The following is a 10,000-nucleotide window of genomic DNA, read 5'->3' as shown; positions in this document are numbered from 1 at the left end:
CCTCACGGTACTTGTTTACTATCGGTCTCATGGTTGTATTTAGCTTTAGAAGGAGTTTACCTCCCACTTAGTGCTGCACTATCAAGCAACACGACTCCATGGCACGCTCGGTCCATCATCCAACGGGCGCTGTTCTACGGGCCTATCACCCTCTATGGGTTCTGAGCCACATTCAAGTTGGACTTGAAAAGCGCTAAGATGACGGATAGTGAGACGCACCAGTACACGGAATCGGATAGACGGACAGGCCGCCACCCCTACGTGCTGAGCTTCTCCCGTTTCGCTCGCAGCTACTCAGGGAATCCCGGTTGGTTTCTTTTCCTCCCCTTATTAATATGCTTAAATTCAGGGGGTTGTCACACATGAACTGAGGCTTATGTACCTTGCGGTTGTTATCGTCACATCTGGCTTGCGACTACTTTGTTTCAATGTCCAATATGTACCGTTGGACTCGGTTAACGGGCTGTTAGCCCGCGTGTGGTTTAACTCACTGATACCTTCCATTGCCCATACGCTAGTTTGTTTGTGTTCCTTTGGTCAACTTCCATACTTGAATCATTTGTGCTACCGCTGCTGCTTCGACGCTACTTTGACATCTTCGCTTCTATTTAAATAAATAAATAAGCTGAAGCTAGACATCAGTAAACACCACCACAGACACCACAAGCACGCCTTCTCCTCGTACTTCCGCCTCACGCGGGAACACGGACGCTCTAAATACTTCGAATTCCAATGCCAGTATATTGTAAACCACGGGTTCTTTAATGCTAGCGGGTCGTCGCGACCCTAGTTAACATCATGGTGCACGTCTCGTGACGGGTGTCACGGCGTAGTTAAATGTATGCGATACATTTCTCAAATATAAGCGCTCAGTCATCTGTACATCATGGTAGGTTCCCACGACGTGCAATATGCGTTCAACTTATCAATGTTCATGTGTCCTGCAGTTCACATTATGACGCGCAGTTAGCTGCGGTCTTCATCGATCCATGAGCCGAGTGATCCACTGCCGAGGGTGACTAACTTGCGTAAGCCGCCGCTGTGCGCGTATACCCGTTCCCCGTAGGGAGGAGCAAGCCGCCGCTTAGAGACGAAACATAAAGTGTCCTCATTCCACATAGGGCAAGCTGGATGAATCCATTTTACCCAGGACGGCCGAAGCGGCGTGGACCAGGGGAGAACTGAACTTTATGCTTCACACCACAGTAAGTCTTCGTGTCCTCTTCCACATAGGGCAAGCTAGAACTAACTATCTTACCCAGGACTGCCGAAGCAGCGTGGACCAGGGGAGGAACACACTTTTCATGGAAACGTAAGGCATCCATGACTGCCATAACGTAAGCCGCCGCTGTGCGCGTATACCCGTTCCCCGTAGGGAGGAGCAAGCCGCCGCTTAGAGACGAAACATAAAGTGTCCTCATTCCACATAGGGCAAGCTGGATGAATCCATTTTACCCAGGACGGCCGAAGCGGCGTGGACCAGGGGAGAACTGAACTTTATGCTTCACACCACAGTAAGTCTTCGTGTCCTCTTCCACATAGGGCAAGCTAGAACTAACTATCTTACCCAGGACTGCCGAAGCAGCGTGGACCAGGGGAGGAACACACTTTTCATAGAAACGTAAGGCATCCATGACTGCCATAGTGCGTAAGCCGCCGCTGTGCGCGTAAACCCGTTCCCCGTAGGGAGGAGTCAAGCCGCCGCTTAGAGACGAAGTATTAAGTGTCCTCTTCCACATAGGGCAAGCTAGAATGAACTATCTTACCCAGGACCGCCGAAGCAGCGTGGACCAGGGGAGAACTGAACTTTATACTTCACACCACAGTATTGAGTAATGTGCCCTCTTCCACATAGGGCAAGCTGGAATGTTCCATTTTACCCAGGACGGCCGAAGCGGCGTGGACCAGTGGAGGACTACACAATCATGAGGTTTGATATCGACTTGTGTGTTTCAATAGGATACCGATGGTATGGTTTGAACCGATTTGATTTAGCCATTCTGAAGTCATCACTTGGTTGAAGCGCTGAACTAGGGAGGCATCGTTTACATATATATTGGTTTTCGCATGCTCTACTAGGTTAATGTCATGAGGTTGGCTATCGAGCATGCCCAAGTGATGACTTGATTGTGTGCTTGCTTGAATTCTTCACATTTCATACCATCGGTTAGTTGTCGAATCATTCCTCGATCATAACCTTCGTTCTTGGTTCATGTATGCTCTCTTCCACATAGGGCAAGCTAGAATTAACTATCTTACCCAGGACCGCCGAAGCAGCGTGGACCAGGGGAGAACTATACTTTGTCTTGTATGCCCTCTTCCACATAGGGCAAGCTAGAACTAACTATCTTACCCAGGACCGCCGAAGCAGCGTGGACCAGTGGAGGACTATACTTTGTTCATAACACCACAGTATTGAGTAATGTGCCCTCTTCCACATAGGGCAAGCTAGAATGAACTATCTTACCCAGGACCGCCGGAGCAGTGTGGACCAGTGGAGGACTACACAATCATGAGGTTTGATATCGACTTGTGTGTTTCAATAGGGTACCGATGGTATGTTTTGAACCGATTTGATTTAGCCATTCTGAAGTCATCACTTGGTTGAAGCGCTGAACTAGGGAGGGGCATCGTTTACATATATATTGGTTTTCGCATGCTCTACTAGGTAAATGTCATAGGGTTGGCTATCGAGCATGCCCAAGTGATGACTTGATTGTGTGCTTGCTTGAATTCTTCACATTTCATACCATCGGTTAGTTGTCGAATCATTCCTCGATCATAACCTTCGTTCTTGGTTCATATATGCCCTCTTCCACATAGGGCAAGCTAGAATTAACTATCTTACCCAGGACCGCCGAAGCAGCGTGGACCAGGGGAGAACTATACTTTGTCTTGTATGCCCTCTTCCACATAGGGCAAGCTAGAACTAACTATCTTACCCAGGACCGCCGAAGCAGCGTGGACCAGTGGAGGACTATACTTTGTTCATTACACCACAGTATTAAGTATGGTGTCCTCTTCCACATAGGGCAAGCTAGAACTAACTATCTTACCCAGGACCGCCGAAGCAGTGTGGACCAGGGGAGGACTATACTTTATACTTCACACACTAGCCATACTGAAGTCATCACTTGGTTGAAGCGCTGAACTACGGCGGGGTAATCGTTTACAGGTTATAATCATATAGCTGCATGCTCATTAGTAGATAATGGAATATTGTATGGCAATATGAGCATGCCCAAGTGATGACTTTGTTTCAAGCTCAACAGGTAGGGTATTGAGTCCTCTTCCACATAGGGCAAGCTAGAATGAACTATCTTACCCAGGACCGCCGGAGCAGCGTGGACCAGTGGAGGACTATACCTTGTCCATTACACCACAGTATTAAGTATTGTGTCCTCTTCCACATAGGGCAAGCTAGAATTAACTATCTTACCCAGGACCGCCGAAGCAGCGTGGACCAGATGAGGACTATACTTTATACTTCACACCACAGTTTTGAGTACGCCTTGCATAAAGTATCTAGTTTGAACCACGAGGGCTCACAATGTAGAACCGCGAGGGCTCTAGTACCGATTCTCTCGGTACGGCTTGGTCCGTGTTCCTTTATGCTTGTACTCTAAGTATTAAGTATTGTGTCCTCTTCCACATAGGGCAAGCTAGAACTAACTATCTTACCCAGGACCGCCGAAGCAGTGTGGACCAGGGGAGGACTATACTTTATACTTCACACACTAGCCATACTGAAGTCATCACTTGGTGGGGGTGAACTACGGCGGTATCTATCGTTTTGGTTCGGTCTATATAGGGTCGCTTGCATGCTCATTCGAATATAATGTAATTGTGTATGGCAATATGAGCATGCCCAAGTGATGACTTTGTTTCAAGCTCAACAGGTAGGGTATTGAGTCCTCTTCCACATAGGGCAAGCTAGAATGAACTATCTTACCCAGGACCGCCGGAGCAGCGTGGACCAGTGGAGGACTCTATACTTTATACTTCACACCACAGTATTGAGTACGACTTGCATAAAGCCCCTAATGAGAACCACGAGGGCTCTCTCAATGTAGAACCACGAGGGCTCTAGTACCGATTCTCTCGGTACGGCTTGGTCCGTGTTCCTTTATGCTTGTACTCTTAGAAAGTCTCAACCCGGAGGTCTTGACTTTGATTGTCATAGTTGGACTACGACGGGGCATCCGACCATTGCTGATCGAACACCCCTGATTCACCATCTTTCGGGTAGGCGGTACGCGTACCTCCGGACGCGGAAGTCTCAACCCGGAGGTCTTGACTTTGATTGTCATAGTTGGACTACGACGGGGTATCCGACTCATCGAATACCCCAGAAGCACACCATCTTTCGGGTAGGCGGTACGCGTACCTCCGGACGCGGAAAGTCTCAACCCGGAGGTCTTGACTTTGGTTGTCATAGTTGGACTATGACGGGGCATCCGACCATTGCTGATCGAACACCCCTGTTACACCATCTTTCGGATAGGCGGTGCGCGACACCACCGACGCGGAAAGTCTCAACCCGGAGGTCTTGACTTTATATTGTTGGATAGTCCTCTTCCACTATAGGGCAAGCTGGAAATATTCCATTTTACCCAGGACTGCCGAGGCAGCGTGGACCAGGGGAGAACTTCACGGAATCTTCAGGCATCCATGATTGCCATAGTGCGTAAGCCGCCGCTGTGTGCGTCAACTCGTTCCCCGTGAGGAGGAGTCTAGCCGCCGCTAAAAGACGAAGCATTAAGTGTCCTCATTCCACTATAGGGCAAGCTAGAATGAACTATCTTACCCAGGACCGCCGAAGCAGCGTGGACCAGGCGAAGACTATACTTTATACTTCACACCACAGTATTGAGTACGACTTGCATAAAGCCCCTAATGAGAACCACGAGGGCTCTCTCAATGTAGAACCACGAGGGCTCTAGTACCGATTCTCTCGGTACGGCTTGGTCCGTGTTCCTTTATGCTTGTACTCGCGGAAAGTCTCAACCCGGAGGTCTTGACTTTGATTGTCATAGTTGGACTACGACGGGGTATCCGACCATTGCTGACCGAACACCCCTGATTCATCATCTTTCGGATAGGAGGTGCGCCCACCTCCGACGCGGAAGTCTCAACCCGGAGGTTCGGACTTAGAGTTTTTCCCATTTAAAAGTTTTTCTCTTAGCCATACTGAAGTCATCACTTGGTGAACGATTGAACTAGGGCGGGTTAATCGTTTATAGGTATCATGTGGTTTGCATGCTCTCTTAGGTTAAGGTCATGTGGTTGGCTATCGAGCATGCCCAAGTGATGACTTTGTTTCACGCTTGCTTGATTTCTTCAAGATTCCCTGTTATATAGTGTAATCATTCGAGAACAGGGAATCTTTGGTTTTGCTCAACAGGTATTGGATGTCAACTTGGTATCTAGATCGCATTAAGTCTCAACCCTTAGGTTCGGACTTGTATAGTGACATCTTGTTACGGTCTTGAGTCTCAACCCGCAGGTTCGGACTACTTAGTGTTTGATCGAATATAATATGGCAACTTGTGCCTAAGTCTCAACCCGCAGGTTCGGACTTCTGTTTATTTGGCCAATGTATGTATAAGGCAACTTGTGCCTAAGTCTCAACCCGCAGGTTCGGACTTGTGTATTTGTTCGAAGTCATGTATAAGGCAACGTGTGCCTAAGTCTCAACCCGCAGGTTCGGACTTGTTAGTGTTTCGTCAACTTTCATATGGCAACTTGTGCCTAAGTCTCAACCCGCAGGTTCGGACTTGTGTATTTGTTCGAAGTCATGTATAAGGCAACTTGTGCCTAAGTCTCAACCCGCAGGTTCGGACTTGTGTATTTGTTCGAAGTCATGTATAAGGCAACGTGTGCCTAAGTCTCAACCCGCAGGTTCGGACTTGTTAGTGTTTCGTCAACTTTCATATGGCAACTTGTGCCTAAGTCTCAACCCGCAGGTTCGGACTTGTGTATTTGTTCGAAGTCATGTATAAGGCAACTTGTGCCTAAGTCTCAACCCGCAGGTTCGGACTTGTGTATTTGTTCGAAGTCATGTATAAGGCAACTTGTGCCTAAGTCTCAACCCGCAGGTTCGGACTTCATAGTGTTTCGTCAATGTTCATATGGCAACTTGTGCCGAAGTCTCAACCCGCAGGTTCGGACTTCTATAGTGTTTCGTCAATTATCATATGGCAACTTGTGCCGAAGTCTCAACCCGCAGGTTCGGACTTCTGGAAGGATCACTTGGCCACTAATGATCCTTCCGCAGGTTCACCTACGGAAACCTTGTTACGACTTTTACTTCCTCTAAATCATCAAGTTCGGTCAACTTCGATAAAGCAGACGCGGTTCACGAGGATCCAGCGAACGATCATCTCCAAAGACCTCACTAAATAATCCATCGGTAGTAGCGACGGGCGGTGTGTACAAAGGGCAGGGACGTATTCAACGCTGGCTGATGACCAGCACTTACTAGAAGTTCCGAGTTCATATGGACCATTGCAATCCATAATCCCTACTAAGTGAGTATTTGAGTGATTTCCCGTTCCTCTCGGAATAGGAGACACGCTGCTACCCACATTGTAGCACGCGTGTAGCCCAGAACATCTAAGGGCATCACGGACCTGTTATCGCTCGATCTCATTTTGCTAAACACAAATTGTCCTGCTAAGCAGCGTACCGTAAGTGCACTTGCGCACACGAACAGCGAAGGTGTCAGGTCATACTCCACCGAAAGGTCCTAACCCGTTCCAATCGGCATCGACGCATTAACGCTGACTGCGTTCTAGTTAGCATATGTGAGTCACGTTCGTTATCGGAATTAACCAGACAAATCAATCCACGAACTAAGAACGGCCATGCACCACTACCCTTAAATTTGAGAAAGAGCTATTAATCTGTCTCACCTCCATAAGTTCGGACCTGGTAAGTTTTCCCGTGTTGAGTCAAATTGAACCGCAAGCTCCATTTCATTGTGGTGCCCTTCCGTCAATTCCTTTAAGTTTCAACTTTGCAACCATACTTCCCCCGGAACCTGACTTTGGTTTCCCGGAAGCTACTGAGAGCACCTGGTTGTAGCGTCTCCCAATTGCTAGTTGGCATCGTTTACGGTTAGAACTAGGGCGGTATCTAATCGCCTTCGATCCTCTAACTTTCGTTCTTGATTAAAGAAAGCATCCTTGACAAATGCCTTCGCTTTAGTTAGTCTTACGACGGTCTACGAATTTCACCTCTCGCGCCGTAATACTAGTGTCCCCAACTACTTCTGTTAATCATTACCTCCGGTCTGAGTACAAACCAATGAAAGATTAGACCAAGGTCGTATTCCATTATTCCATGCAAGATTATTCTAGGGCGTTTGGGCACCCTGCTTTAAGCACTCTAATTTGTTCAAGGTAAACGTGAGCGGTCGAGCTCTATGTTACACTTGCACCCGTTGAAGGGCACACCATGACACAGACTTGGTGCCCTACCACACCATTGAGTCGCAACCAGATTCCGACTTGGCCCACCGACCACGGGTTGACCGGGTCGGCGGAGCCGGACTGTGTTGGACAAGTATCAACTTCGAACGTTTTAACCGCAACAATTTTAATATACGCTAGTGGAGCTGGAATTACCGCGGCTGCTGGCACCAGACTTGCCCTCCACTTGATCCTCGTAGAAGGATTTATGCTCTACTCATTCCAATTATGAAACATCATTAAAGAGTTTCATATTGTTATTTCTCGTCACTACCTCCCCGTCCCGGGATTGGGTAATTTACGCGCCTGCTGCCTTCCTTGGATGTGGTAGCCATTTCTCAGGCTCCCTCTCCGGAATCGAACCCTGATTCCCCGTTACCCGTTGCAACCATGGTAGTCCTCTATACTACCATCCATAGTTGATAGGGCAGATATTTGCGAGATCTGTCGTCGGTGCGAGACCATACGATCAGCATCATTATCCAGACTTCAACTCAATGACACGGAGAACCCGCGATTGGTTTGACTAATAAGTGCACCAGTTCCCGCGAGGGTCCTGGCATGTTGCATGTATTAGCTCTAGATTTTCCACAGTTATCCAAGTAACTAGGTTGATGATCTCGTAAATTATAGCTGTTATACTGAGCCTTATGCGGTTTCACATTAAATCTGTTTGTACTTAGACATGCATGGCTTAACCTTTGAGACGAGCGTATATTACTGGTAGGATCAACCAGAATTCCGACTTTGCGTTCGAATGTTCATTGTCCCATTGCACCCGGAGGAGCAAACACCACGTTCTATATGTTGTCAAGTCCGGTAGCACACGGGAGGCGAGCCCCCGTGCGAACCTCATTGCCCTCGTATCACACACACACCCGATGCACCGGACAGGCACTTGAGCGGCATTCGACTCCGCTAAGCGCTCGTGCGCCCGATTGTGCATGCGCTGACGGGGCCTTCATACCCCTACCACAGCGACCTTATGCCAAACTTCCATGAATACTTAGGTGAGCTGACAAGGGCCTTCATTTCCCTACCATCAACTAAAGGACACGCTAGGCGCGTCCGATCATTGCAACTGCGGGGCTTTCATACCCCAATCACCACAGTACGCAATTCACCAGAGTTTAATCACAACCCCCCCGGACATGGCACACTATTAACTTGCAACAAAACTTAGTGTGTGCCGGGCACAATCGGTTCCACAAAATCATTCCCGATGTACCCCAATTGGGGTTGTGAACGCATCCATGGTCCTCTGACACACCCAACCAAGCGTGGATACTACATACCTCAAACACCCAGTACACTAACAGACAAATCAACATATGGTTGCTTTCCCCCAGACATTTGCCAATCACTTGGCACCCGGACGGGAACTCGCTCCTGATTGCGCCAATGCCACCCATTTGCCAAGAGCGAGTTCTGTATGTAGATTTCATTTGGAAAGACAACCGTGTACTGGATATTCTATCCGACGATTACAGATGACGAGTACGAGACTCGACTACACTCACGGATAATACATTTTGGGTCGAGATTGCTTTCGGGGTTTTCGATTGGTCTTGCGCTTGTAAACGTATAACTTTGACTTGTGGTAACCTCGGTTTGTTAGTCGATCACGTGGTTGTGAACTGGGTAGGGGGAGCAATCTGTTCACTTGCACTCTGGGTAGGAATATGGTGAGCGCTATAGGTTAAAGATCATGGTATGGTTCCATCGTGATGACTTTCGCTAGATAGTAGGATGTTTGGATAGTTATAACGTTTTTGGCCATTTGTTCATAGTGTTCGGTTCATTGAGGAATTCGATTGGTCTTTGCTTCACACACGTGGTCGATCACTTGGATGTGAACTAGGGTGAGAATAAGGTGTTCACTAGTGCTCTTAGGTTTTGGATCAGTACTGAGCACTTGATTGGTTTCGCATAATATGTATCCATAGTGATGACTCTTTCCAGCTTAAGATTTCGTGACCGGTTTCGAATCCTTCCCACGTTCGCTTTTACTTGGTTAGGTTTTCGAGTGTAGATTTGAAAGCAATCTCATGTATGTATCCCATCTGATATAAGCCACTGACAGTTCATGTCACCTCGTTCAACTCTCGCTGGGTCACAGAAGTATGTTACTGCGCCCATTATCCCTACTCGGATAGGTTCGGTTCGTTCGTTTTATACTACGGTGAGTAAACTCAATTTGTGCATCGCATAGCCATGGAAAGCAAGCTTTCGCGGGCCTCTTCGACTGTTTTGATACGAGCTGTGCCCGTGATGCTTGTCATCCCAGGATACTAGACCCCTTTGGACGACCGCATGACCATCAGAAAGTAAATTCCACGTTCGGTTTATTTGCTACTTCCACCGTTCTAGTACTATGGGGTTGGAACCCCTAACATAAAGTATCTATGTAGAACCACGAGGGCTCTCAATGTAGAACCACAAGGGCTCTAGTACCGATTCTCTCGGTACGCTTGGTCCGTGTTCCTTTATGTTTGTACTCTTGTGTGTATAAAATTCATGTTCGATTT

At 47.8% G+C, this 10,000-nt stretch overlaps 2 non-coding genes across 2 annotated transcripts in view; both read right to left on the bottom strand.

The window, feature by feature from the left end:
* LOC131291740 (large subunit ribosomal RNA) overlaps positions 1-376 on the bottom strand; it is a 4,091-nt gene extending 3,715 nt beyond the window's left edge. Inside the window, exon 1 of the ribosomal RNA XR_009189504.1 lies at positions 1-376. This exon is cut by the window's left edge and continues 3,715 nt beyond it. This is a non-coding gene — a ribosomal RNA (large subunit ribosomal RNA).
* A 487-nt stretch (positions 377-863) lies between these two features.
* On the bottom strand, positions 864-1,018 carry LOC131291739 (5.8S ribosomal RNA). Its single transcript, XR_009189503.1, has one exon. It is a non-coding gene; the product is annotated as a 5.8S ribosomal RNA (ribosomal RNA).
* Between the last annotated feature and the right edge of the window lie 8,982 nt (positions 1,019-10,000).

This window comes from Anopheles ziemanni (genome assembly GCF_943734765.1).
Source record: "Anopheles ziemanni chromosome X unlocalized genomic scaffold, idAnoZiCoDA_A2_x.2 X_unloc_135, whole genome shotgun sequence".
NCBI lineage: Eukaryota > Metazoa > Arthropoda > Insecta > Diptera > Culicidae > Anopheles > Anopheles ziemanni.
The sequence above is the reverse complement of the archived record's forward strand: the minus strand, read 5'-3'. Positions and strand labels throughout refer to the sequence as shown.